Consider the following 23,174-nt stretch of genomic DNA (forward strand, 5'->3'; position numbering starts at 1 on the left):
TTTGTCTTTCATAATAAGCTGAAATAATCGCGTGTATTTGTATAGCGATGTTCACATGCGTTTCGACCGACTTGAACAGTACCTATATGTACAAAAAACATACGCCACAGGCCACCCGGCCCGGTAAATCTGGATAAAAGAAGACCGGAAACATGCCACTGGTTCATAACTGTCGCACCAGTACCGCTCTTTTCCTTTCCAGCTGTCAAGCTCTCTCTCTTTCTCTCTCTCCCTCAACAATTTCTCTGTTCTCTCCTTCGCCACAAGAGGCTGGAGTAGCTCCGCTCCCGGCTCCGAGGAATAAGGTCTCTCCAAAAAGCAGCGTGGCTGCAGAAGCGCCAGGGCTGTATCCGATGCACCGTCCACTCTCCTCTGCGGAGTCAAAGGATGCTTCGTTTTTGGGAAAGGACAGGCTGTCAAGTGGCTGTAGTTTGACGACTGACTCTACAAGTCCACGGCGATATCACTCTAAGTATTATTTCCCGCATCTAACGTTAAAAGGTAAGGTAATATATTTATTTTGGCATTGTTTTGCCCGAGACGCGCTGTGTGGGTGCATCAGTTTAATAAATAGATGGAAGTTGCAAATATTTACCAACCATCTCGATTAAACATTTACGTCCACATAGTTTTAATCAGAGATCAAGAAAAATCACCTACTTCTTTCAATTAGATGGGAAGCCATGCCTGAAGATAAGGTTATAAATGCACTTATTTTGCTTCCCAGGCGACAGTGTAACAGAAGCCGTAAGCAAACTTGTTGCGGTTTTTACTTTTCCAGTTGAAAACTAGAAATGTCTACTTCTCAAGTGGTTACTTATCACCTCTGCACATCACAACCACCACCCCCGATACTCGCCGTCATAATGGGAGAAAATGCATAGATCGCAGTACCTTACGTTGTCTTGTTATTTCGGAGCAATATAATAAAATTGCAATGGGATGGGAGGATCAGACAGTTGTTTTAATGGTTTTGCAAGATCACTTAATATTTAGAAGTTGTTAGCTAAATTTAGTACCACCATTGGCGCTTAATGTTGATTTAGGACCGTTTTCGTAAAGAGCGTCAACTCTCGAAGCGCAAGCTGTCTGCGGCTCCTGTAACATAATTTTATTATTAAAAAATAATAAAATTGCAAATAAGTGCTTCAAAAAGAATAAACTCATTGCCTGCGGTGTATGAAACGACGTTTCTATAATCGTCGAGTTTGTTCTAAATATGCAAAGATGCAGTCATATTAATATGCAGTATTTATTTGAGAAACTTTGGGTATGATGTATATGAAACAATTTATCTCAGCGTTGATTTTTGTGTACTTTTATTGAATAAAGCGTTTTAAGAAAGTGGGAAAAGTAATACGTTCGACGGAAGACATTAACAATTTAACTTGTCATCGCTGAAGTTCGTGGGATTTCTCAGGATATTCGCTTATAGCCTAATTAGTGTGTTTGTGTTTCAAACAATGCACAAACTCATATGCCGTAATGGATCATGTGCTTGATTTATTGAAAGCAAGTGCTATTTCAATAAACGAGTAAAATCATGGTTGTATGTTCGTTGTGCAGGCTTCTCACTTGCATATAACGGAATATGGTATAGATGTGTCTCGGAAGATGTTTGAAGATATTACAGTACCACACTTAAGTCCATTACACTTAACGCTGAAAATATCCGCATGAAAAATTTCTTTCGTGTCAGGTTACTGCGTCCATTGATTTTGCGCGAGTTTGTTCACATTTTTTACATTTCTCGCTGCAGTTGCTTCGGTATAGTTTGAATCAACATTATTAAGCACTTATCTGTATTAAATTCGATTCTTTGAGGCTTATCCACAATAAATATTAAGTTTTATATTTTGAAGCATTATCCTTGCTGTTGTTGGTGTCAGTGTCATACACTTAATGCATTTCGTCTCAGCCTATTCAAATTACATGTGTATATGAACCGTATGTTCATATACATATGAATATAAGCCACTATCAAAAACACACATACATATGTATAAATATATAAGCACCAATCAAAGCTCACTCATAGGCTATATTACTCAGTACACAGCACGATATGTAGCTTAATACTGGCGTGATATATTAAAATCCTTGTCATGCAACCGCTTGCCATATCTCAAGGGAGACTCCAGCTCGTGCAGTTTGTGAACGGAAGCGGCTGAAGGGTTCAGTCGATTTACAAGTGGTAGTGTTAAATGATTGCAGATTAACCTACTGCTGTATCGAGTCAAAATTGACTATTCTTATCGGATTTTCGGTTTGCTCTGGGTAAATCTGTCTCAGAACAACTAGTTCTCATAAATCGTTTGGGCATTATTCTAGAGTCAAGATTTTTTATTCCCACTGGCAACATTTTACAACGGACTACTGGATCACAATACTAATGTTGGATTTAAGCGGCACGGTATTTTGCGTACTTTTAAGTCGAGCTTTTCCAGATGTATGTAGAAAGAAATATGTTTTAAAGTGTTGATAAAGAAAATCGTTTTTAATGTTAGACAAACATCGTATCGTTTCCTTTAGAAGTAACATGCTCTCCGTTTTTTTCGGACACCAGACAGGCTTAGTTTACGCAGAGCCTCATAAACACCTATTTAAGTGCGTACTAGTTAGACTGTATCCCTGTTTCTCACTGATATCTTGATATCCTCTTCCCGGTTTTTTGCCTGTTGATTATCAGCAAAAGGGTTTGGCCCGATTTCGCTAACGTCCTATTTATGAATCACACTGTTGCAGTGTTAAGCTCCATACCAGAGTATGCGGAAACGAGGATGTGACAGGTCCCTTAGCTGTCACAATAACTCTGTATGAAGTCCTGAACAGGTTCATACTGACACAAGACTGTTGTGTCCCGATGCTCCGTATGAGACAAATCGCGTTTGATTATGATCCTGTACGGAGATTACAATGATTTTGTTGATCATTCGGTACCTTACTGCTGCATTACCTTGGCTTTTTCACACGTGGTATCCTAGTTGAAAGGATACCAACAATTATCGTATTTTAATAGTTTGCAGTACAAAATATTTGTATATTGTATTTTATATGTTAGGGATTTTCTCAAGTAGCAGTGTGCAACCTGAACTATTTTTGCAGTTTTAAATTGGAATTGCAGTTTTGAATAATAAGAAAAAAAAAGATTTTCTTTTTTCATTTTAAAAACAATTTTCACTTTTCACCATGGAAAAGCAATGCAGCCATGCCTTACCTTTTGCTCAGAATGAAAATGTATATTTTTCCAAACATATTTACAATTATACAGTAATTCAGATTCTCTGATTCAGCAGTCTTTTGTTCCCAAATTTCTTAAGCGAAACCTTCAAAGACATCAAAGAGAAGCCGCCCAGTGATGTACAGGAGGGATGAAGTAATTCACTGCTCATGACATTAATTACCATTTACCAAGTCTGAGTATAAACTTTTATGGCTGCGAGGTTTGATGGATACTGCCAGGAGGAGCTGTAAAGATGGCAGATAAAGGTTGCAAAGGAGGAAAATGGTGAACACTTTACAGCTGCACTGAAGAAGGCTATTAGGTCCAGTTAATTGAAGCGGGACCTGTGGTTAGTTCATGTCTTGTGTTACAATTTCACTCCTCTACCCCCATCCCTTCACCCCAAACCAGCCTTTGAATCACACTGAACTGGACCTGTAGTAAATACATGCTTTGTCCTACCATCTCACACCTGCTACAGGAGCTTAATGCTGCCAGAAGCCCTGGCAGAGTTTTCCGGAACTGTGGGGTCCTTCGTAATTCTTTTGTTTGTTTTTTTTTTTTCCTTTGATAGCAATTTTGCATATACTCATTTTGCTGTTTGAGAGAGAAACACAAAGCTTTAATTACATCCCATTCATTGAAATAGACGACATAGTAAGGAGAGCTTGGAAACCACAGTCTGAAAATTATGGCTTTAGAGAAAATAAGGTATTTTTCGCATGCGCTCATTCATCAGGCATCTAGGATGACTCGCCTGACTGTCATTGCAAAGGAACAATCAGTGTATTTAAGAAGAGGAAGAGAGAATTATAATAATACAGCACTAACTCAATATTATGCTGTCACACAGACCTATGACATTGAGTTGTGAAACTGCTGTTTTTTGCATTTATACGTTACACACTCAGTCTGTCTGCCTTTGAAAAATCATGAGCTTTCTCAAAAGCAGATTTTGTATTTTTTTGCAAGTTCCACCATGTTTTCACCTGCTTTGCTCTTTATTTCTCATGAAAATAACATCTTTAAGCATTCTGGTTTCCAAGTGTATAACTACAAATAACCTCAATAGATCTTTTTTCAGTTTTTATTGCGTTACATTTTCAGTGGCCGTTCATTTTTACACCTTAAAAGGAAATGTTCCTGCAGAACCCATGAAGATATTAACAGAATACAAAGAGTTAACTCATTCTGTACTTTAGTAGCCAGGGCTCGGTAAAGTTCTTTGCTCTTCTAATCTGTCCATAAGTGCTCTTGAGAGGACATACTAGATCCATATTCCAGATGTTCTGAATGATACCCTCTGTTTATAAATGCCTGGTTTTCTATTAATTTTAGTGCAGTACTACTGTTCAATCTGTGAATCCATTAAGAAATGACTGATGTTATTGCACTAATGTGTTAATTACATCTGATAATGCATTATATTTGCTGAACAGTTTTTAGGCTTATGCTTGGGATGAGTCATTTTCATATAATATAAATATAATGGTGCCAAAACCTAAATGTTATCCATCCTTCCATCCACTTTGCATCCAGCAATGGGTCTTGGGGGATCCTACAGCTTCTCATGGGCAGTATGTTAATCCTTTGCAGAGCTCACACATGCACACATTCTCACATAATCACATAAACTACGTATAATTCATAGACACCAACTTCTTGTGTTTGTAAAACTGACAGCAATGTTTTCCAACTGCATTTCTGCCTAAGAGTAACTGATATGAGTGACTGCTAAGTGTTTAGTCGAATTTAAAAAAAAAATAGTTATTGCAAATATTTATTTAGGTTCATGCTCGATCTTCAGCTGAATTCTTATTTAACCTCCAGGCCAGTTTTTAACTGAGAATTTCGGTTATCATGCCTCTTATTATCAGCTATTTATACAACAGCAAGGGATTAGCTTCCAGAACAATAAATGAAAAATGATGCCACTGAAAGAAAGTTATTAGTCAAAGCAATAAATGTTGTAACATATTGAATCAGATATGTAAATGTGTATTTATCAGTCAGTGGTCGAGTTTGTCCCGGCATTTTTTTCCCAAAACAAAAAAAAGTTTTCCCGGACTTTCCTTCGGCTTTATAAGAAATGATGGGCTGAATCACCACCTTTAGATGGTAAAGCTGTTTTGTGAGATCGAGCAGCCAGTTCATGAAGCCCAGATCACTTTCCCTGACATGTACCACTTCTTCACCCAATACCCACTTCTGGGATTGCAGAAGGCCCCAGGTCCAGTCTGCACACCTATTTTTGCCCTGGGCTCAAAGATATTGTGGCCATATGCAGCACCGCAAGCAATGGGGAAACTTTAACATCTTCACATATAACCAATGTACACTAACCTATTTTAGTAGTAATTCTTACTCTTTGATTTTTCAGACGGATTGTAAACTAACAGGTAGATTTAAACAGAGATTTAAAGTAAACATACACAGACTTTTGGTACAACATGTAAACATACTGTACACAGACGTTTGGTACAACATGTAAACATACTGTACACAGACGTTTGGTACAACATGTAAACATACTGTACACAGACGTTTGGTACAACATGTAAACATACACAGACGTTTGTTGCTTTTCCTTGTCACTGTAAAATTATGAAACATTGTTTTTTTCACGGAGGATTGTGCTGAAAAGTTCTTTTTCAGTCAGTTTGTAGTGAGTTCATGGCTTCATCTGGACATGCTCACACTTGCATTGATTGAAACATTTAAATACTAATATGTAATGCATTTCGACTTATCCAGTGATCTGTCTGTCAGTACAGTATTTTCATTTCAGTCAAAGAAATCAGATCATACTGTACTTTTTAAAAATAATACTACGTATATACTTTAAAACGTCATGTATAATGCATTGCAGTTGTATTTCATTTGTATTATTGTGTTGATATAAATATGCTATTGATCACATTGTCAAATAGATTGTTTTTGCACTTCCATAGGCGAGATTTCTTAAAGGTATATTTATCACTTTCATGGCACCCAGACTATAATAGCTTCAGAAAATAATTGAAATCTGTGGTTCTAATTAAATAAATAAATGGAACCCTAATGGAATATCACGGTAGGTTTTATCTTCCAAATTAATCATCGAATCCTCACTGACACTCGGTGTAAAGTGAAAGCTACTCAAGCTTTATTAATGTGATTATGGAGTACTGTTTGAATCCTGGGATGGACAAGTCCCAGTTGTCCCAAACAATGTTCATATATATATATATATGCTTTTAGATAGCTGTTTAAATCTTAAATTGCTGCAAACATGCAGGCCTGTCAAAGTGGGGTCATTTAAGGCCTTGGAGATGACAACCAGATTCTGACCGACAGAATAGTAAGATCCGAGGTATTTGTATTGATAATCTGTTTCGGAGATTTTTAATTTCTTCTCTGGTGGTCTGATATGTGCCTCTTAACTGAGCATGACTCATAATCATGTGTGGCATTCATGTATTCAGATTCTCTAGGTCTGTATTTCCTTGAACTTTTTTGATGATTTCCTGGTCACAAAGTTGTTTCACTCACTGTACTCTGCCTGTAAATAATTCAGGAAGTGACCTTGGCACATCTGGTTTTAATCGTGCACAGCTGCATGGCTGCGTACATTTAATCCGCGTGCATGCTCAGTATTGTCCTGATGATGCATATCTTAGACAGCTTAGTGCCTGGATGTGACAAGCTGCTGTAAGCTGGAGCGCGTTTCCCTTTGTTTCGTCGGTATAATGGGCTTTGTAAGGCAACACCAATGAGAATCAAAATTCCCTCTGAGCAAAAGATTGGAAAATCTGTCCCAGTTTGTAGAGCTTTGCTGAGATTTGGAATAAAGGGAAAGAACGATTGAAATGGACGGAGTGACAGTCTGTCCCTTCTTCTTTTCATTTTTTTCATATTTACTTTCATGTCATAGCTAAGACTTAGTGTTCTTATAATCTGGCAGCAAGTGCTACTGCATGCAAACAGCAGCAGAAACTGATTACCAGGCTTAACTGTTGTAACACTGATGTTAACACTGAATGCACATCTAACCATGGACAGGCATGTTCCAAGTAACGATCAATATCACTTTTTTGCTGAAAGGCTATTAAAATTTATGAGACATGTCATGTGTTTTCTAACATGCTTCTGTACATTTATTTTGCTTGTAGGACAAATATGAGGTCAATTATAAACTCATAAATCTTTATTTTACCCAGTTGTGCTGTTGTATATTTTACAGTGCTAAAATGTTAACTGGGGAAAATGACAATTTGTAGCTCTGTGACGCCTATATCAACTGTCCGTGGAATTTCATTGATGATTTATTTTTTTGTGATATAAGAAACCTCTCCACAGGGCCCCCGGTTATATTTTGCCACCAGTTTATTTAATAAATAAATTTGTTCGCTAATTATGTGAGGTATTGATTAGTGAAACAAGGTTTCTTAGCTTTTGACTGCTAATACTGGGGTGTTAGCCCTTTTGAAATAGCTAACACACTTTTTCTGAACTAAAGTCATTGTTTTACACCAAGATACACACACTTTCCATTTGTGGCCTAAGACATTTGCTCAATACTGTACTTATTAAAGGGTGGCACATATTAGTCCCATGTGGAATATTTGTATTGATACTTGGATTAATACATTAGAGACCGTGAAGGCAGACAAATTACTGAGGCTTATATAATTTCCTGAGTCATTCAGGAGATGGAGTTCAATAAAATTTTGTATGAGAAATTGACCTGGGTGTGTTACAATGAAAATCACTACAACAAACATTCACACTGTGTGTGTGAAAATGAATTTTAAAACAAGAAATAAATTCCTTGTAGATGAATGGATGATTTATTTGACTGGGCACAATGTCATTTCACAGTTCCAATTTGTTTATGACTAAAATATATTTTAGATGGACTGTAATAAGCTGATAAAAAGCTCATTGTGGACAAGGTCTTGACTCATTCTATTGATTCGGTCACCACAGAAATATTAAACTGTCTGCTGTATTCGAATGTCAGCTTGCAAGGCAGTTTGTTAGAAAAAAAAAATCACATTTTCTTCCATAAAACTGAAGAGTTTTAACAACATTCAGTAATAAGGTCTGTGATTACTGAAGGCCTGTAATTATTCTCACAAATTGTTTGCAATTCTAGTTGTAATATAATTGTTTTAACTAGATACTAATCTTTTTAAGTACTGTAACTACAGTGATTTTATTTTAACTGTTTAGAAATCCATCAATTATTAAAGATGATGAGCTCAGTCTAACTACAGATTTCTGAGATAGTAGTGATAATAATTTAAAGTCTTCTAAAAAAAAGAATATGTACACACTGTCGCTCTCTCTCTCTCTATATATATACATATATAATGTATATACATATACATATATATATATATATATATATATATATATATATATATATATATAAATATATAGTGAGAGAGAGAGCTGTGTAAAATTAAAAAAATGTTGCTTTGCGTTTAAGACAAATTAGGTTAAGCATGCCATAATAACAGTGGTGTTGTTTAAGGAGCCTGGATAGACATATGTGAATAGCACTGAAAGGTTAATCTCGTTAACAGGAAAATTGTCCTTATCTTGTCAGTCACCTTAGAAAATGGATTGACAGCTATTATTCTGTTGTTTAAACTGTTCTCAGACCTTGGCTTCTATGAGTCTTTCTCCTACCCCCTGGTGTGCTGTGCGATATTAATATTATCAGTAATAATAATACTAATAATAGCAATAATGATGATCAACTCATCATTTTGTTACTCATTTTGTCGAATCACTTTGTGTGTACCATTCAGGAATGTAAATGCAGCCCCGCTAAATATCATGATTTTGACAGCTATAAAAGCGGGCCAGAGAGCACACAGAGTTACACCTAGTGGAATGAGAGACAAGTCACAGTCCATCACAAAATCCTCCTCACAGCTTAGTCCTTCTCCAGTATCTTACCTCTAGGCATTTGGAAGTGACTGGAAGGGGATCCAGGTAGCTTTTGGTATTTTAATATAACTGAGGCCTTTCTAGTAGGTTCAGCTAGGGCACTGATTGCTGCGTGTTGGATTTTTGTGCTGCAGAATCTGCATTATGCATGAAGGGCTGAATTTCACAGATGTTTAATGCAACTCCATCAATTAATCACCTCAGGTGGTTCCCCGTCCAATGCGGCTCTTAGGGATCGGTGGTGAACGCGTGTAATTATTGTCACGAATTGTTTGCAGTGTGTAGGCACATGTATGCCGGGCTCCCCGAGGTGGGTTTGTTGTTCTCAGAAAGGTTGTTCACTTTGTTGCCACCTCTGCACAAATTTCTATTTGGCTTAATCCCTAAGACTTGATGAAAGTCAGGGAGGCTGATAAATGTAACATCAAAACTTCCTGCATCAGCACGGAAAGAAGCAGCCTGTACTCAGCTAATATGTCCTGATTGTTCCAGAGCTCCATGAATGGACTTTGGCAGCTAATTGAGTCAGAGAACTAGTAAATAAATTCATAGACTGAAAACAAAACTGTATATGCCAGTGGTGTAAACAAGTCGCTCTACTGGGTACTGGGCTGCCATCTCAGGCTGTAAGCCCTGTGGCATAGAATCATCTGGAATTCTGCGGGAAGAATGTGGCACCATTCTTTCAACAGCCTGGGTGATGGAAGGAGGAAAATGCTGCCTCAGGCGCTGGCCCAAGATATCTCAATCGCAAACGCTCAGTTCAGCTCAGATATGCAGCCTGGGAAGGTATATTGGGTATACTGATGGTATCAGAATGAGGCTCACTAAATTATAGGCAGACCATTCCAGCTCTGTGTGAGTGGAGGAAATGCCGTCCTGATGAAAACAGCACTTATGACAGGAAAAAAAGCTGCTGAAATGTCAGGTGATGGTGATCATTTACAGAACTAGACGTAATTAGCATTGACCTCGCTAAGGTAATCACCGGACGCAAGGCAAGCCTGTAATATTACAGAACGACCAGAATCATTCAAGCAAACACTCTGAACACGTCTCTAGGCTTACCCTCCTGAAAGGATTCACTGAGTTAAATATTCATTTTTTGAGACATAGCCCGTTAAGATATTCCATAATTAACATTCCTCTGTGGAAGACCTAGCTTTCAGTACTTGATGTCCTGTATTTGTTGAAGCTTTTACATTTCTGTCCAAAACTTGTAAATGATGCTGAGATAATGTAATCAGTTTTTACCAGAGAGACCTCTGTCAACAAGAAACTTGTCCACTGATTTTGGTATTATATTCATTGTGAGTTTTATTTCATATTTGATTGAAATTTTAAAACAGGCGATAATTACCCAGGGACCTGGATAGTTAATGCAACCATTGGAGAATGGATTACATTATTATTATAAACCTCAGCCAAAGACAAATTGCTGGGCTCATGCATGTGTTTCTCTAAGCTTTTGACGCTCTGGGCACCATTTCAGTTCATCCGTTGCTCTTATGCTGGTCTTTAAATTTGATGGACCATGCAGGGAAACAAACTTGTCATGCCCAGGCGAGGAAGTAAGCAAGGATGAGCATAGAGGGGAATAGAAAAGGCTTTCTTGGGGAAAACAAAACAGAAACAGGGCAAACCCAAAAGAACCACCAGGGGTCAAAACAGGAAGATGTGGATTGGACAGGGCTGAAGCATGGGGAAAACGCTAGAGGCACACACACACAGGGAGCAACATCAGGGAGTGGGGAGTGGACTGGGGAGCACATGACTGGGAGGCACTTTATAACACCAATGATTTGGGAGCAAATGTGAGGCAGCTGGAGTGATCCACGCGAGGGCTGAAACGAGAGGTAAGACAAAACAAGCAACAGGTGTGGCTCATTAGAACAAGAGGGGCAGACAGACAGGGTGTGAAAATACTGTTCCCTCTAAGACTGGGATGTGCAGGGTCTATTAAAAAAAATGCTGCACAAGCACTGGGAATGTGGCCTTTCACTCACAAGACACACAGGGACAGTAACAGTCTTCAAGTACAGTCAGATGTCTGGTATTTTTTTTCAGGTTTTTCCACATCGGAGCTTTTTAATAAACATGGTGCCCCTGTTACAGGATCCAACATTTATGCTTCTCTTCAGGACACATTCAGCTATTTTTATTTCTCAGTTTACATTGAACCTGTGCTACAATAACCTATTCTGCCAGATTAATTGATAGACGATTTCTATCATACTACTGTACTTTGCTGTATTCTTCTTTACTAAAGGCTAGTTCAGTGAAATACTTAGAAAAATATAAAAATATTGGACTATATATTAATATAGTGAGGTAGGATTAGTTTAAACTAATTTAATAGTATTTTTTATTAAAGATAAAACAAATATTGTTTTCTATTGACCATAGTAATAACTTTAGGCTAATGACCACTCACAGGTTAGGTGTATGCTCAGCTTCTTTAGTGCCAAGACAGACATATTGCTCAGAGTCTGCGAACTCAGCAGTCGTAATTAGCGTTATGTGTGTTACTCACATAAGTCCACCACCAAAATTACATTCCATATACCTGCTGTTTTCACAGGACTTAAGCAAGGGCATCCTGTCCTACACAGTGCTATTACAGCTGATATCAGATGGTAGGCAGTGGCTCATTTTCCTGGCTTTGGACTAAAAACAGGCTTTCTAGGCAGATAATGCAAGTCTCACTGATACATCCTTATTGCCGGGAAATCTGCAGTTTCAAAATAGCCTTTGAGATGATTTTGCACACCGTTCTCCACAAACTATTTGCTACATTTTGTCTTCTAGCACCATGTGAGGTTTTTCCCTCTTTCCTGTATTTTCTCATTATTTTCTTGTAAGGATTGTGTGAGAAGACAGTGATTCCACTTCATGGCATGGATGTCAATGTTTTCTGCTTCTGCAAGTTACACCATTTCATCTGTCATTACTGTAGCACACAGAAAACAACAATAAAAGAATCCGGGCTACGTAAAGGACTGAATAGTCAATTACTAATGAGATTTTAGAAAGTGTGGCAGAAAAGTACAGCTTTGCTACATTCTCAAAAATCATACCAGTAGTATTATTGAACCTATGCAGACCCCATTTAACCTTACATCATTTTAATTTGGGAATAATCATCTCCTTTTCTATTTCACTGATGAAAACAAGCCTTGTTTCATTACTGAGGCAAATCATATAATCAAATTTTTAATTGTCCAATATAATTATGCAGTAAAACCAGAGTCACAGATTGTTTCTTGAGCATCTTCATAGCAATAAAAATGTAACAAATGACCCGTGGACCTACATTTATTGTAATTATTGCGGCCTAAAGTTTTCAGAAGTCCCTATGATCAATCTGTCTGCTTAAAATAATCACGTGATAATACTTTACTTGCTAGTGACCAGCTATCCAATGTTTTGGTTCTTCTGCTGTATTGTTTAAACACACCTGACATAACAATGAATACTGTAAAAAGATACTTGAATAGTACATTTTAACTATTTTCCACACTTTTGAGCATACCCAGGTCTTTGGGAGATAGGATTGGCTTTGCAAACAACAGGGCATTGAATATCTCCAATTCTACACAAGCTCCCTACTCCCTCTGACCTTCCTGTGCACTCAGATCTTAACACAGCGAAACAGGCGAAATGACCAGTCCTGCACTGACTTTGTATGCGGTATTTATCCATTTAGCCACATAATCGAATAGACTGGCCCTGCACACCCCTACCCTGTCTTTAAATCAGCAGCAGTTAACGACACATTGCTCATTCTGCTCACAGAGAGGTGGTCCCGTTCCCAGTGGGCTTGAGGCCGGGTCAGTGGCATATCCATTATTCATGTATCAAGCCGCACGTGTAGGGGGCGCTGACACATGATCTGCTCAGATCAAACATGGCCGGCGGGGTGCGGCTCCCAGGCACTCCCCCAGGAGAGCTGTGGCCCTGGGTGATCCCGGAAGGCTGCAGGCGTCAACCCTCATTTTCCCTGGAAGTGGATGGACCTTTGAGGAAACACCTTGCTGCCTGTTTTAATTCATTCACTCAGAAGTCTCCTATGTGGCAGCGATTCTCACTTGCCTTACCCACCTGCAGTGAAAAATCAGTGGGATTAAGTCTTATTTCATTACTATTCATCTAAAGAGGCATCAGATGAACTGCTTTTGATAAAGCAGCATGTTGATCCACATATGGTCACCATATAATAGGCAAAAAGACTCCTGTTGAAAAAATGTAATCGCGAGGTGGTAGATCCTTTTGTTTGTTGTAAACACAAACTAGATGTGGTATAATTCGATCGAAGTAAAAAAAAATTTCAGTAGCGGCAGAATGTTTTCTCGGATAACTTCCTAGCAAAAAATCATGATAAAATGAGAAGGTTTACCCAGCTTACCAAACTGTACGCACAACAAGAACAACAATAACAAATGAATAGTCAGTCTGTGGTAGATCCGTGAACATACTTTAAAATATAACCTCATTTTGAATTAATATATATATCCATCCATCCATCCATCCATTTTCCAAACAGCTTATCCTACTGGGTCGCGGGGGGCCTGTAGCCTATCCCGGAAGCAATGGGCACAAGGCAGGGAACAACCCAGGACGGGGGACCAGCCCATTGCAGGGCACACTCACACACCAGTCACACGCACATGCACACCTATGGGCAATGCAGCAAGTCCAATCAGCATGTTTTTGGACTGTGGGGGGAAACCGGAGTACCCGGAGGAAACCCCACAACGACATGGGGAGAACATGCAAACTCCACACACATGTAACCCAGGCGGAGACTCAAACCCGTGTCCCAGAGGTGTGAGGCAACAGTGCTAACCACTGCACCACCATGCCGCCCCCTATATAATGTTTCACCTTATATATATTTTTGTGAATCTATGAAATATATATATATGTATATATATGTATGTATGTATGTATCTCTTGTGACCAGAAAGCTTTAGCCTAAATGGCTAAAGGTTGGATTTAAGTCAAATTGCACTAGAGGCAATCATTTTTCAGTATAGTGAACTGTATGTGCAGGATCCACGTTTTACTACAAGAGATTATTTCTTATAAATTTAGTGAGCAGAAAAGGCTTATGATGTAATTTATTTAGGCAAAATGTATATTGACTCTTGCTTATATCGATGGTAGCTTATGCACACAGTATCTGTAAAAACCAAGCTTCCGTTTCTTCAGTCCTACTTATTAAATATATATATATATATTTTTTTTTCCCCCTGAGAACCCTTATCTTTTACCAAAGCTGCCAAAAATTCTTCACAAAGACCATTTACTGTATTTCAGCATAAAACTATCTAGAAGTAGTTGTGGACAATATGTTACTGTATTTAAAGTGAAGCACTCATGGGTTTTTCTGCTTAGAGCTCTAGGTATTAGGGTCCGAATCCCACCCATCTGTTTGTGTCTGTGGAATCTGTATTTTCTCCCCATCTTTTGTTGGCATCTTCCATGTATTTTAACTTCCTTCTGTATCCCATGCAGTTAGATGTCCCTGGGGTGTCTGTTGGGTTTTGCAGTGGATTAGTCTTCCCTCTGGAGAGGAGGACGGGTAAATAAACAGGAATAATATTCGTCCTTTCATTTAAATAAACCAGTCATATTTTTCTTCTAAACCAACTCTGCTAAAATGATTCTTTGAATTTGAGCCCTGCTTCTAGCTAATTCATACTACCGAACAAACTGACGCGAGGTTAGTGCATAATATTGCAACTTGATTATTTGTGGAGTACCTCTGGAGAATTTAGAGAACTTCAGAATTATACTTTCATACTGGCTTGCTAGTGATTACAGCAACATCAAAAAAGTGCAAAGAAAAGGATTTTCCTAATAAAATCCCAGGGTAAATAAAAGGATAACATTATATTATTTAAATCATAGTTGCCCTAGAAATGTCCTCAGTGCTACATTTTTAATAAAGTGCATGAGTTTTAGGAATACTGTATAATGAGACAGTGTGGTCATCTTATGTGTGTGAGGTGACCAGGCCTGTTAGTTTGATATAATCCACCTGATTTTCTGTTTCATGATTGGCTATAAATGTTTCATTATTAATGTCTAACCTACTGCCATATGTCTAGGGATACCTCTGTCACTGATTCATCCTTTTTAACAAGCTCATACAGACGACTGAGGTCGATTTTACTCCCCCAGAACACAACAGAAACGGCCAACACTGAGTGGTATGACATAGCTAAAAGTCTGTTGCATTTACAACATACATTAAAGCTCCGGAGTCTTCTGAGTAGAAGGAGAGTGGGAGAGAGAGGGGAAAGTATGCTCTGTGCTTTCTTGCAGAGTGCGTTCCTGTTATTTGTTCCATCCATTTTGTTGTGAGTTTTTGTAGACCTTCACCATCTCCACAGCTTCCCCTCGTGTAGTGATAAGGCCTTAAAGGGATGAGACCTTACCAGCACAAGCATCTTCCACCATCGCCTTAGTCTTCCTGATGTTTCATTGCAGGTGGTTGTCATCACACCATGCAACCCCCCCCCACCCCTTTATATTAAGTTCCTTACACCATCTCATCCCCCTGTGGATGCAACCCACTTTGGTGGAGTCGTCCGAAAATTTCTGCAGATGACAGTTCTCTGAGTTGTGTTTGCAATCGGAGACGTACAGTGTGAAAGGGACGGGGGGCAAGGGAATTCCTCGTGGAGCTCCTGTGTCACTGACAGCATCTCTGACACATAGTTCTGTAGTCTGAGAGTCAGACTGTTGATAATCCAGGGGACCAAAGGAACATCATCTTTCCAAACTTATCTCCCAGTACGTGACTCTGAATGGTGCTGACGGCACTGCAGAAATCAAAGAAAACTGGCCACAGAGTACTTCCAGACCTTTCCAGTTGGGAATAAGGACTAAGGACCTAGTAAATGATAGCATCATATTCCCCTGTGTCTGCCTGGTAAGCTAAGGGTAGACAGGCTTGTCACTCACTAGAGGACAGAGGTGCTTCAGCACCAGTCTCGCAAAGTCTGTAATTAAAAGGTGCGAAGTAAGAGATACTCGCCTGTAATGTAACATATCACTGGGATGTGTCTTATTAGGCACAGGGGACACAGAGCAAATCTTCCAGAGCATGGGAACTATCTATGGAGTTAAGCAGAGGGTGAGGAGGTACTGCAGGGTTCTACACGGCTGATTACTTTAGGATTTAAGTACCCCAGGGTTTACTGTAAGTAATGCGTAGTACTTGTGTGCGTACATTTATTAAAATGTGTAGGATATTTCTGCTACCAGATGACATAATGTAGCTGTCCACATCAGAAAAACCAAGCCTGGGAAGGAGAAATGATGAATTAAAATAGTTTTTATAGATAACATTGATACTTTTTCCATTAACCTACATCCAGATCAGAGTCAAGGAGATCAGAGTCTATGCAGGCAGTTACAGGTTCAAGGTAGGGAGTGACCCAGAATGGAGCTCCAGTGCATTGCAGGGTGCACATACACACACACATACACACAGCAGTCATGTCTATGGACAATCTGGCATATTCATACTCATCAAATTTTCATCCTTAAAATATGTTCGCAAAAGTTGAAAAAGATCTGTCAAATACTTTTTGAGTTATCATGCTAATGGGATCAAATGTCTGAAATTACCTTTTTTTGCTTTCAATATGCGCACTGCTTTAATTTTGATGCAGTCTGTCTGAAAAGTTGATGATTTCCACATTTTCACCCGGGCAAATCTGTCAGATACTTTTAGATTTACTTTGTTCACAATAATAAGTGTCTTCTACAGCCCCCATTTCCTTCCTTTACTTCCACATAGTGCTGCTGCTTCATTCTTGGGTCAGTTTATCCTAAAAATGAAAAGTGTAGATCTTCATCTATATAATGCAGAAATAAACTCCATAAAATACTTTTTGACTTATCACATTTACTGGGACAGATGTTATTTGCTTGCACCATTCCCTTTGCTGCCACTATATGGCATTGCATCAGTTTTGGGGCAATTTATTTGTTATTGTGCTAACAAGATCGGGTGTCAAAACTGCCCTTTTCTTTGCTATCACTATATGGTACTGCTGCAGTTTTGGTGTGACCTGTGTCAAAAATTATTCAGTTCCAATTATGTACACAAACAATGTGTCTGTAAAGTTTGAAAAGCACTTTTTGAGTTACCTTCTTAACAAAAAAACATTCTGTGGCAGTGCTGCTGTCCCATCACTACAGGTATATGCATTCCCTGTGTGGGGACTGGTGTCATGTTCCAGGTCATTTGTCCCCAGGCCCCGAGTCAAGGAGGTGGCAAAAGGGCTGTCTAACATTTAAATCATCTGCAGGAATAATTAGTCAAAAATACACTTTTGGGAATTTTACATAGTATTTGTGAATCACATAAAATCTTGTAATTTTATCCTAATTTTCCTTGACCTAGCAGTCGAAAACAAATTTACTTTCCTTGTCTATAATGCAAAAAACAATTTGGTTTGCTGTTTGAGAGCCAGTCAAACGAACTTGTGGTCTTCCCGAAAGCAGGACCTTACAACATAGTAAAAGCAGCAGCACGATATTGAATTTTCAGTTATTTTTATTAAATATGCCTGAGACGTGATAAACTGGTTTTCACATTTCATAGATTTCCAGCAGACCCAGAAAAATACAGTAAGTGGATTTAAAATGTAAGTAAAAATGGAGCACTGAAGTAAAGAAATAATGATTTGAATTATATCATGATAATTATCAATACCGGTTGGTATGAAAAAAACCACAAAAAAGTATTTTACCATATTGCCCAGCCCTAGGCTGATATAAAAATTGATTTACACACCACCATTTTATGTACCATCTGTCATTAGACATTGCATCATTTATAAGATAGAGATAAATCTGTTGATTAGGAAGCATTATGTTCTAATAATTTCCCAGTCCTGTAAACTTGACCAACCAGAAAATACTTTTATGCATCTAAACTTTTATAAGCCTAAAACTGTTCATGCGGTTATTGTGTGAACCAGAGCTGACAATGTCATAATGGGTGGGGGGGGGGGGGGGGGCAAGGGGTATAAGCAAAACACACAACAAGCCTGCTTGTGCTTCCTCTTTGAAGCCAGTGATGTTAAGTTTGCAAAAAAATGGTTATTCATGCAGATATCCATGTTGCAGCTGCATTTCCAGAATAGGATGTTGAGAAACCTGCAAATCATGATGCCAGTCACCCTGGAACATGATGCCAGTCCCTCGCAGTGGTCACCCTGGAACATGATGCCAGTCCCTCGCAGTGGTCACCCTGGAACATGATGCCAGTCCCTCGCAGTGGTCACCCTGGAACATGATGCCAGTCCCTCGCAGGGCACAGTGCAGTGGTCACTCTGGAACATGATGCCAGTCCCTTGCAGGGCACAGTGCAGTGGTCACCCTGGAACATGATGTCAGTCTCTCATAGGGCACAGTGCAGGGATCACCCTGGAACTCAATGCCAGTCTCTCATGGGGCACAGTGCAGGATCATCCTAGAACATTAGGCTAGTCCATCATAGAGCAGGACAAAATTCATTATCTTTTTAAGTTTTAAATTAACCACAGATGATTAAAAACCAAAGTTCACGAGTTTCCCATAATAATGAGTCCTTGCACATATCTACATTGAACAGAGCATGGATTGAACAAGCTTTCATTCAGTATATTGCTGTAAAATTAATATGTCAAACAAAAATATAAGATTTCAGTAGTTTTTTTTGAGAAATATGTGATGTTTTAGTGTTAAAAGTGAAGAGCTAGTTTGATTCACATTTCTAAAGACTATAGTGTAATACATCAACCCCGATGCATTTTGTTTTATTATAGGAGATCACTGGTTTTGTACTCATTGTGGTTTGCACTAAAGTCACTTGAGTCTTGTGCTTGAAGAGGAAGTACAAACATTGGTTTATTTTTACAGATTTGAATAACTTCCTAACTTGGCTCCCTGTTACAGTATAACCATTACTATGTCTGTAAATCTCTATACAGTAACATTCTCTTATATATTTCTGTTCTGAGAGTAAGATCTAAATTAGGCAAATACTATATAAATTGCTTTTTTCTTGGAGAAATTTGCACAGTATTTAATAATAATGTTTTTTTATACTCATTAGAATTGTATATTGCTGAGATGCAGTAATGTTTCTAATAGCTATTAGTACATGTTTTGTATATACTGTATGTGTAAAACTATATTTTGTTTGTGTGTCTGTATGTGCAGGTGATGAGGGCTTTTGTTCAGTGGGATACATAAGTTGCTGTGTAAACCATTAGTGAGATTAGATTAGTTCAGATTTTAGAACTGTGATGGGCTGCAGTGAAGCAGGGAAGACACTGCAGAAGGACGGAATCATGTGCATTCTTCAGCTCGACCTGTCCAGCCACTGTAAGGCTAAACAAGGTGTGTGGAACGGACGGGCCTGAGGGTACCTGGAAGCATACTCTGCTCTGTAGGGGGGTCATTAAGCATTAAGCAGATTTTTTGTTGTTCTTTAACATTGTGAAGGAGTTGTTTATCATAAGACAGGGCAGAAGTGTAGAACAGCAGGACTTAATTTAATAGGAAGAATTTAATGAAAAGGCATTATTAATGGAAAAAAAAAATCACATTTAAAATGGCCATGGGGTCAAGGCAAAAATAAAGCAGAGAAAAATAACTAAAATATCATAATATCCAATAAAACATTACAGAAAACGCTGTGCTACATACATTCAGTAACATTCCTTCATGATTCCTTAATGATTCCTTCATGATACAGCTTCCAACATACCTCTTCCAGTTCACCGATGGCTTTTGGGCTCCAGTGTGACACTTCTGCCTGAATGATGTGTCATGTGTTCCTCAGGGTCCTCCAGTGCCTGATATACCTACGCTATGGGTATTTAAATATACCTAAACTTCTGAGCTTGCATTGTTGTATTTGTCTTTTAGAGCACACATATGACCATTAGAATCATGGTGTTATATGAGATCTGAATCCCTGTCCACTCTAGCTGAGGACAGGGAGATCAGGAGAATAGGAATATGGGCGCTGAATAAATTTTGAAGATCACTTGTGTTACTACAGTGAATACAACTGTCATTGCCAGCCTGATGGTTCTAAGTACTAATAAAACTCATCATGAGTAATCGAATTACTTTGTATGGGTTCAACTGGGTGGATGTGGCATGAGAGGCATGGAGACACCATGAGAGAATCAGTGTAGGAAATGCAACCAGTGAACTGAATGCATCTAAAATTAAGGGGGTTATCAAAGTACGGCATGATTGTTAAAGTAAACTAAAAAGTCTTAAACAACCCTCCACTTGGATCTAATGGTATTGCTTATATCTAAAGGCTACGTGTGTTAAAAATATTCTTAGATATTGAGGCCAAACTGTTGACTGGCAACTATGATGTTACAGGAATAACATAGACATGTTTTGAAAGCCAAGATTTGGAGGGAATACAGCATTAGTACTTATACTTTTTCTGAGGACAGCTTCGACAGAAAGGAGGTTAGGGTTGAGGTATAAATAACAAATACATTTCAGGCTGTGAGTTTTATATATGAAGAGATAAGATTCACTGCAGCTGAAGTTGGAAAATGACACATTTAAGGGCTTTAATCATACGTTTGTTATATAGGCTGCCAATTTCAGATGGTGAATGTAATCATGTATTATGTAATGTGGATAAAAATATACCATTTCAGGTGAAATTATGGTAATAGGTGGTTTCTTATAAATAAGGTATTGTAAATTCATACATGTACGCATTATGGGACTTAAAACGTATTTTAAAGGTAACATGCTTTTGAGTTAGATGCATTCTCCTCTCATCAGTGCCACTGTGCAGGAAGTGTGATTAAGTTATAAAACAAAAGAAAGGGAGTAACCCTAAATGATCTTGACAACAAGCAAAACATGGAAAATGGACTGTTAGAGATGCATCTTCATTTTTGCAGTTGTTTTATATTATTTATTGTTTTACATCGTTGACTGAGCAGCCGAGAGGCAAAATCGATGTTTTAGACAATGAAGTTGTATAATGTGAATCTGTCATCAAAGCTGTTTCAAAAGTTACTGGATATGGACGTGTTATGGTAATGAGTTTGTGAGAATGATCCATATTGTGTGAGATCTATTCTCAATTTAGGAAGCGCTTAAAAAGTTCTGTGTGTTTCAGTGGTGTGCTCCGCCCTCATCAGCGTGGTCAGGCCCACTGCATTTAACCCGCAAGAATGTGCAACAGTGTAAGAAGTGTAATTAATTCATCAAACGAGGAAAGGGGGTCACGCCCACAATGATTTTGGCAACAAGCAAAAAGTGGAACATGGACGTTTTCATTTACATTGTGAACTTAATTAAAATGCAAAGAAACCCTTTTATTTTGAAAAAAAAAGACAACAGTAGCCTACTATGCCTGGATTTGGTCTTTGTCATGAACATGAGAATGCTACAGTGAAATACAATGTTTGAATTTCCATCCATTTCCTGTAATCACTTGTCCTATAGCCTACAGGTGCAAGTCAGGGAACAGCCCAGGGTGGGGCACCTACCCATCACAGGACACACTCACTCCTATGGGCAATTTGGTAACTTGTTTTTAGACTATGGGGGCCAGGAGTGCCCAGAGGAAACCCCATAATGACATGGAGAGAATACACACTCCACACACATGGAATCCTGGCAGAGACATGAACCCTGGCCCTAGAGGTCTGAGGCAACAGTACTAACCACTGCATCATCATGCCACCCCCACATTTGAAATTCATGCACAGCAATTGCCATTACCTTAACTTATTAGGTGTATTAAAATTGTCATTTATAGCTCTGATTTAATGATCCCTCAACCATTTCTCCAGGTCCTGCAGTTACAGTTCTAAGGTCAAATAACACAAAACCAGATAGATACAAATGTTTTTAAATCTATCTATATTACAAGAAATCCACAACAGATGATGAATTAGTGTAATAAGATTCATTTCTTCAATTGTTTTGCATTGTCAATTGTTTTACTCTGCAACTGATAAACTACCCCAGAGGCAATATCGACATTTTACACAATATAATTCAAGTCTGTCATCAACGTAATTTAAAAAATTATAGAAAATTGATATATTACAGTAATGAGTGATATTGTGTTTAAGCACAAATCCATATGCTGGTACTTCAGCTTTTTTTCAACTTCATTCGGAATAGTTTTGTAAACAAACAAATAGGCCTGTAAGTACATGCCTAACCAACAGATACAGTTTAAATGTAAGTACAGTATTAGTAGTAGCATGGACTGAAAGTTTAGAATGCATTGCTGATAAAATAATAATGCAGTCAACTGCAAAGTCCAAGCAAACCTATACGCTACAGCATAGGCTGCAATGTATTATTCCAAACCGACTGCTAGTCAGTCCTACTACAAAACCACACATCTACCCTATTAAGAATGGTTACCAGTTAGGTGAGTGTCATTTAGCCTAATTGAGGTGCCTACTAGGTTTGTTGACAAGGCAGATGTCACTTGAATCTAGCCTAATGGTGATATATTGACATTACTCAGATTAGATCAGGGGGACTCCAGTCCTGCACACTGTTGGGTTTCCTCTCATTTAATTTTTTGGCTAATTACCACCTATTTCTTCAGTCGAATCAGATGTGGTGGAACAGAGAGAGAACTAAGCTGTGTAGAGCTGGAGCTCTCCAGGACTGGAGTTGGAGACCCCTGGATTAGATGCTGGAAGAAGCTATTCCTGACTGGGGAATAGAATGTGGATTCAGTAATTATTTTGCATCTATATACTGTAGATGAAAAATGCACAATTACACAGTTATTTAAGTATCCACCTGTACACTATTTGATGTTAGTTTATGTGAAATGAATGTCCTAAAGTCATTAGCTAGTCTTCAAACAAATCTCAGGGGGCTGGATGAATTATTATTATTTGAGTATTTCATAGGTTGCCAGGCAAATCCTTAACTGCACAGCAGTCAAAAAAGGGATATTAGCAGCCTTGCTAATTTTACC

At 38.5% G+C, this 23,174-nt stretch overlaps 1 protein-coding gene across 1 annotated transcript in view; it reads left to right on the forward strand.

Annotated features, from left to right (window-relative positions):
* The first annotated feature begins 310 nt into the window (after positions 1 to 310).
* LOC125747061 (cadherin-22-like) overlaps positions 311 to 23,174 on the forward strand; it is a 214,818-nt gene continuing 191,954 nt past the window's right edge. Inside the window, exon 1 of the mRNA XM_049021785.1 lies at positions 311 to 501. The gene's annotated coding sequence lies outside the window, so the exon portion shown is untranslated. The remainder of the gene's footprint in view (positions 502 to 23,174) is intronic.

This window comes from Brienomyrus brachyistius, chromosome 8 (assembly GCF_023856365.1).
Source record: "Brienomyrus brachyistius isolate T26 chromosome 8, BBRACH_0.4, whole genome shotgun sequence".
NCBI lineage: Eukaryota > Metazoa > Chordata > Actinopteri > Osteoglossiformes > Mormyridae > Brienomyrus > Brienomyrus brachyistius.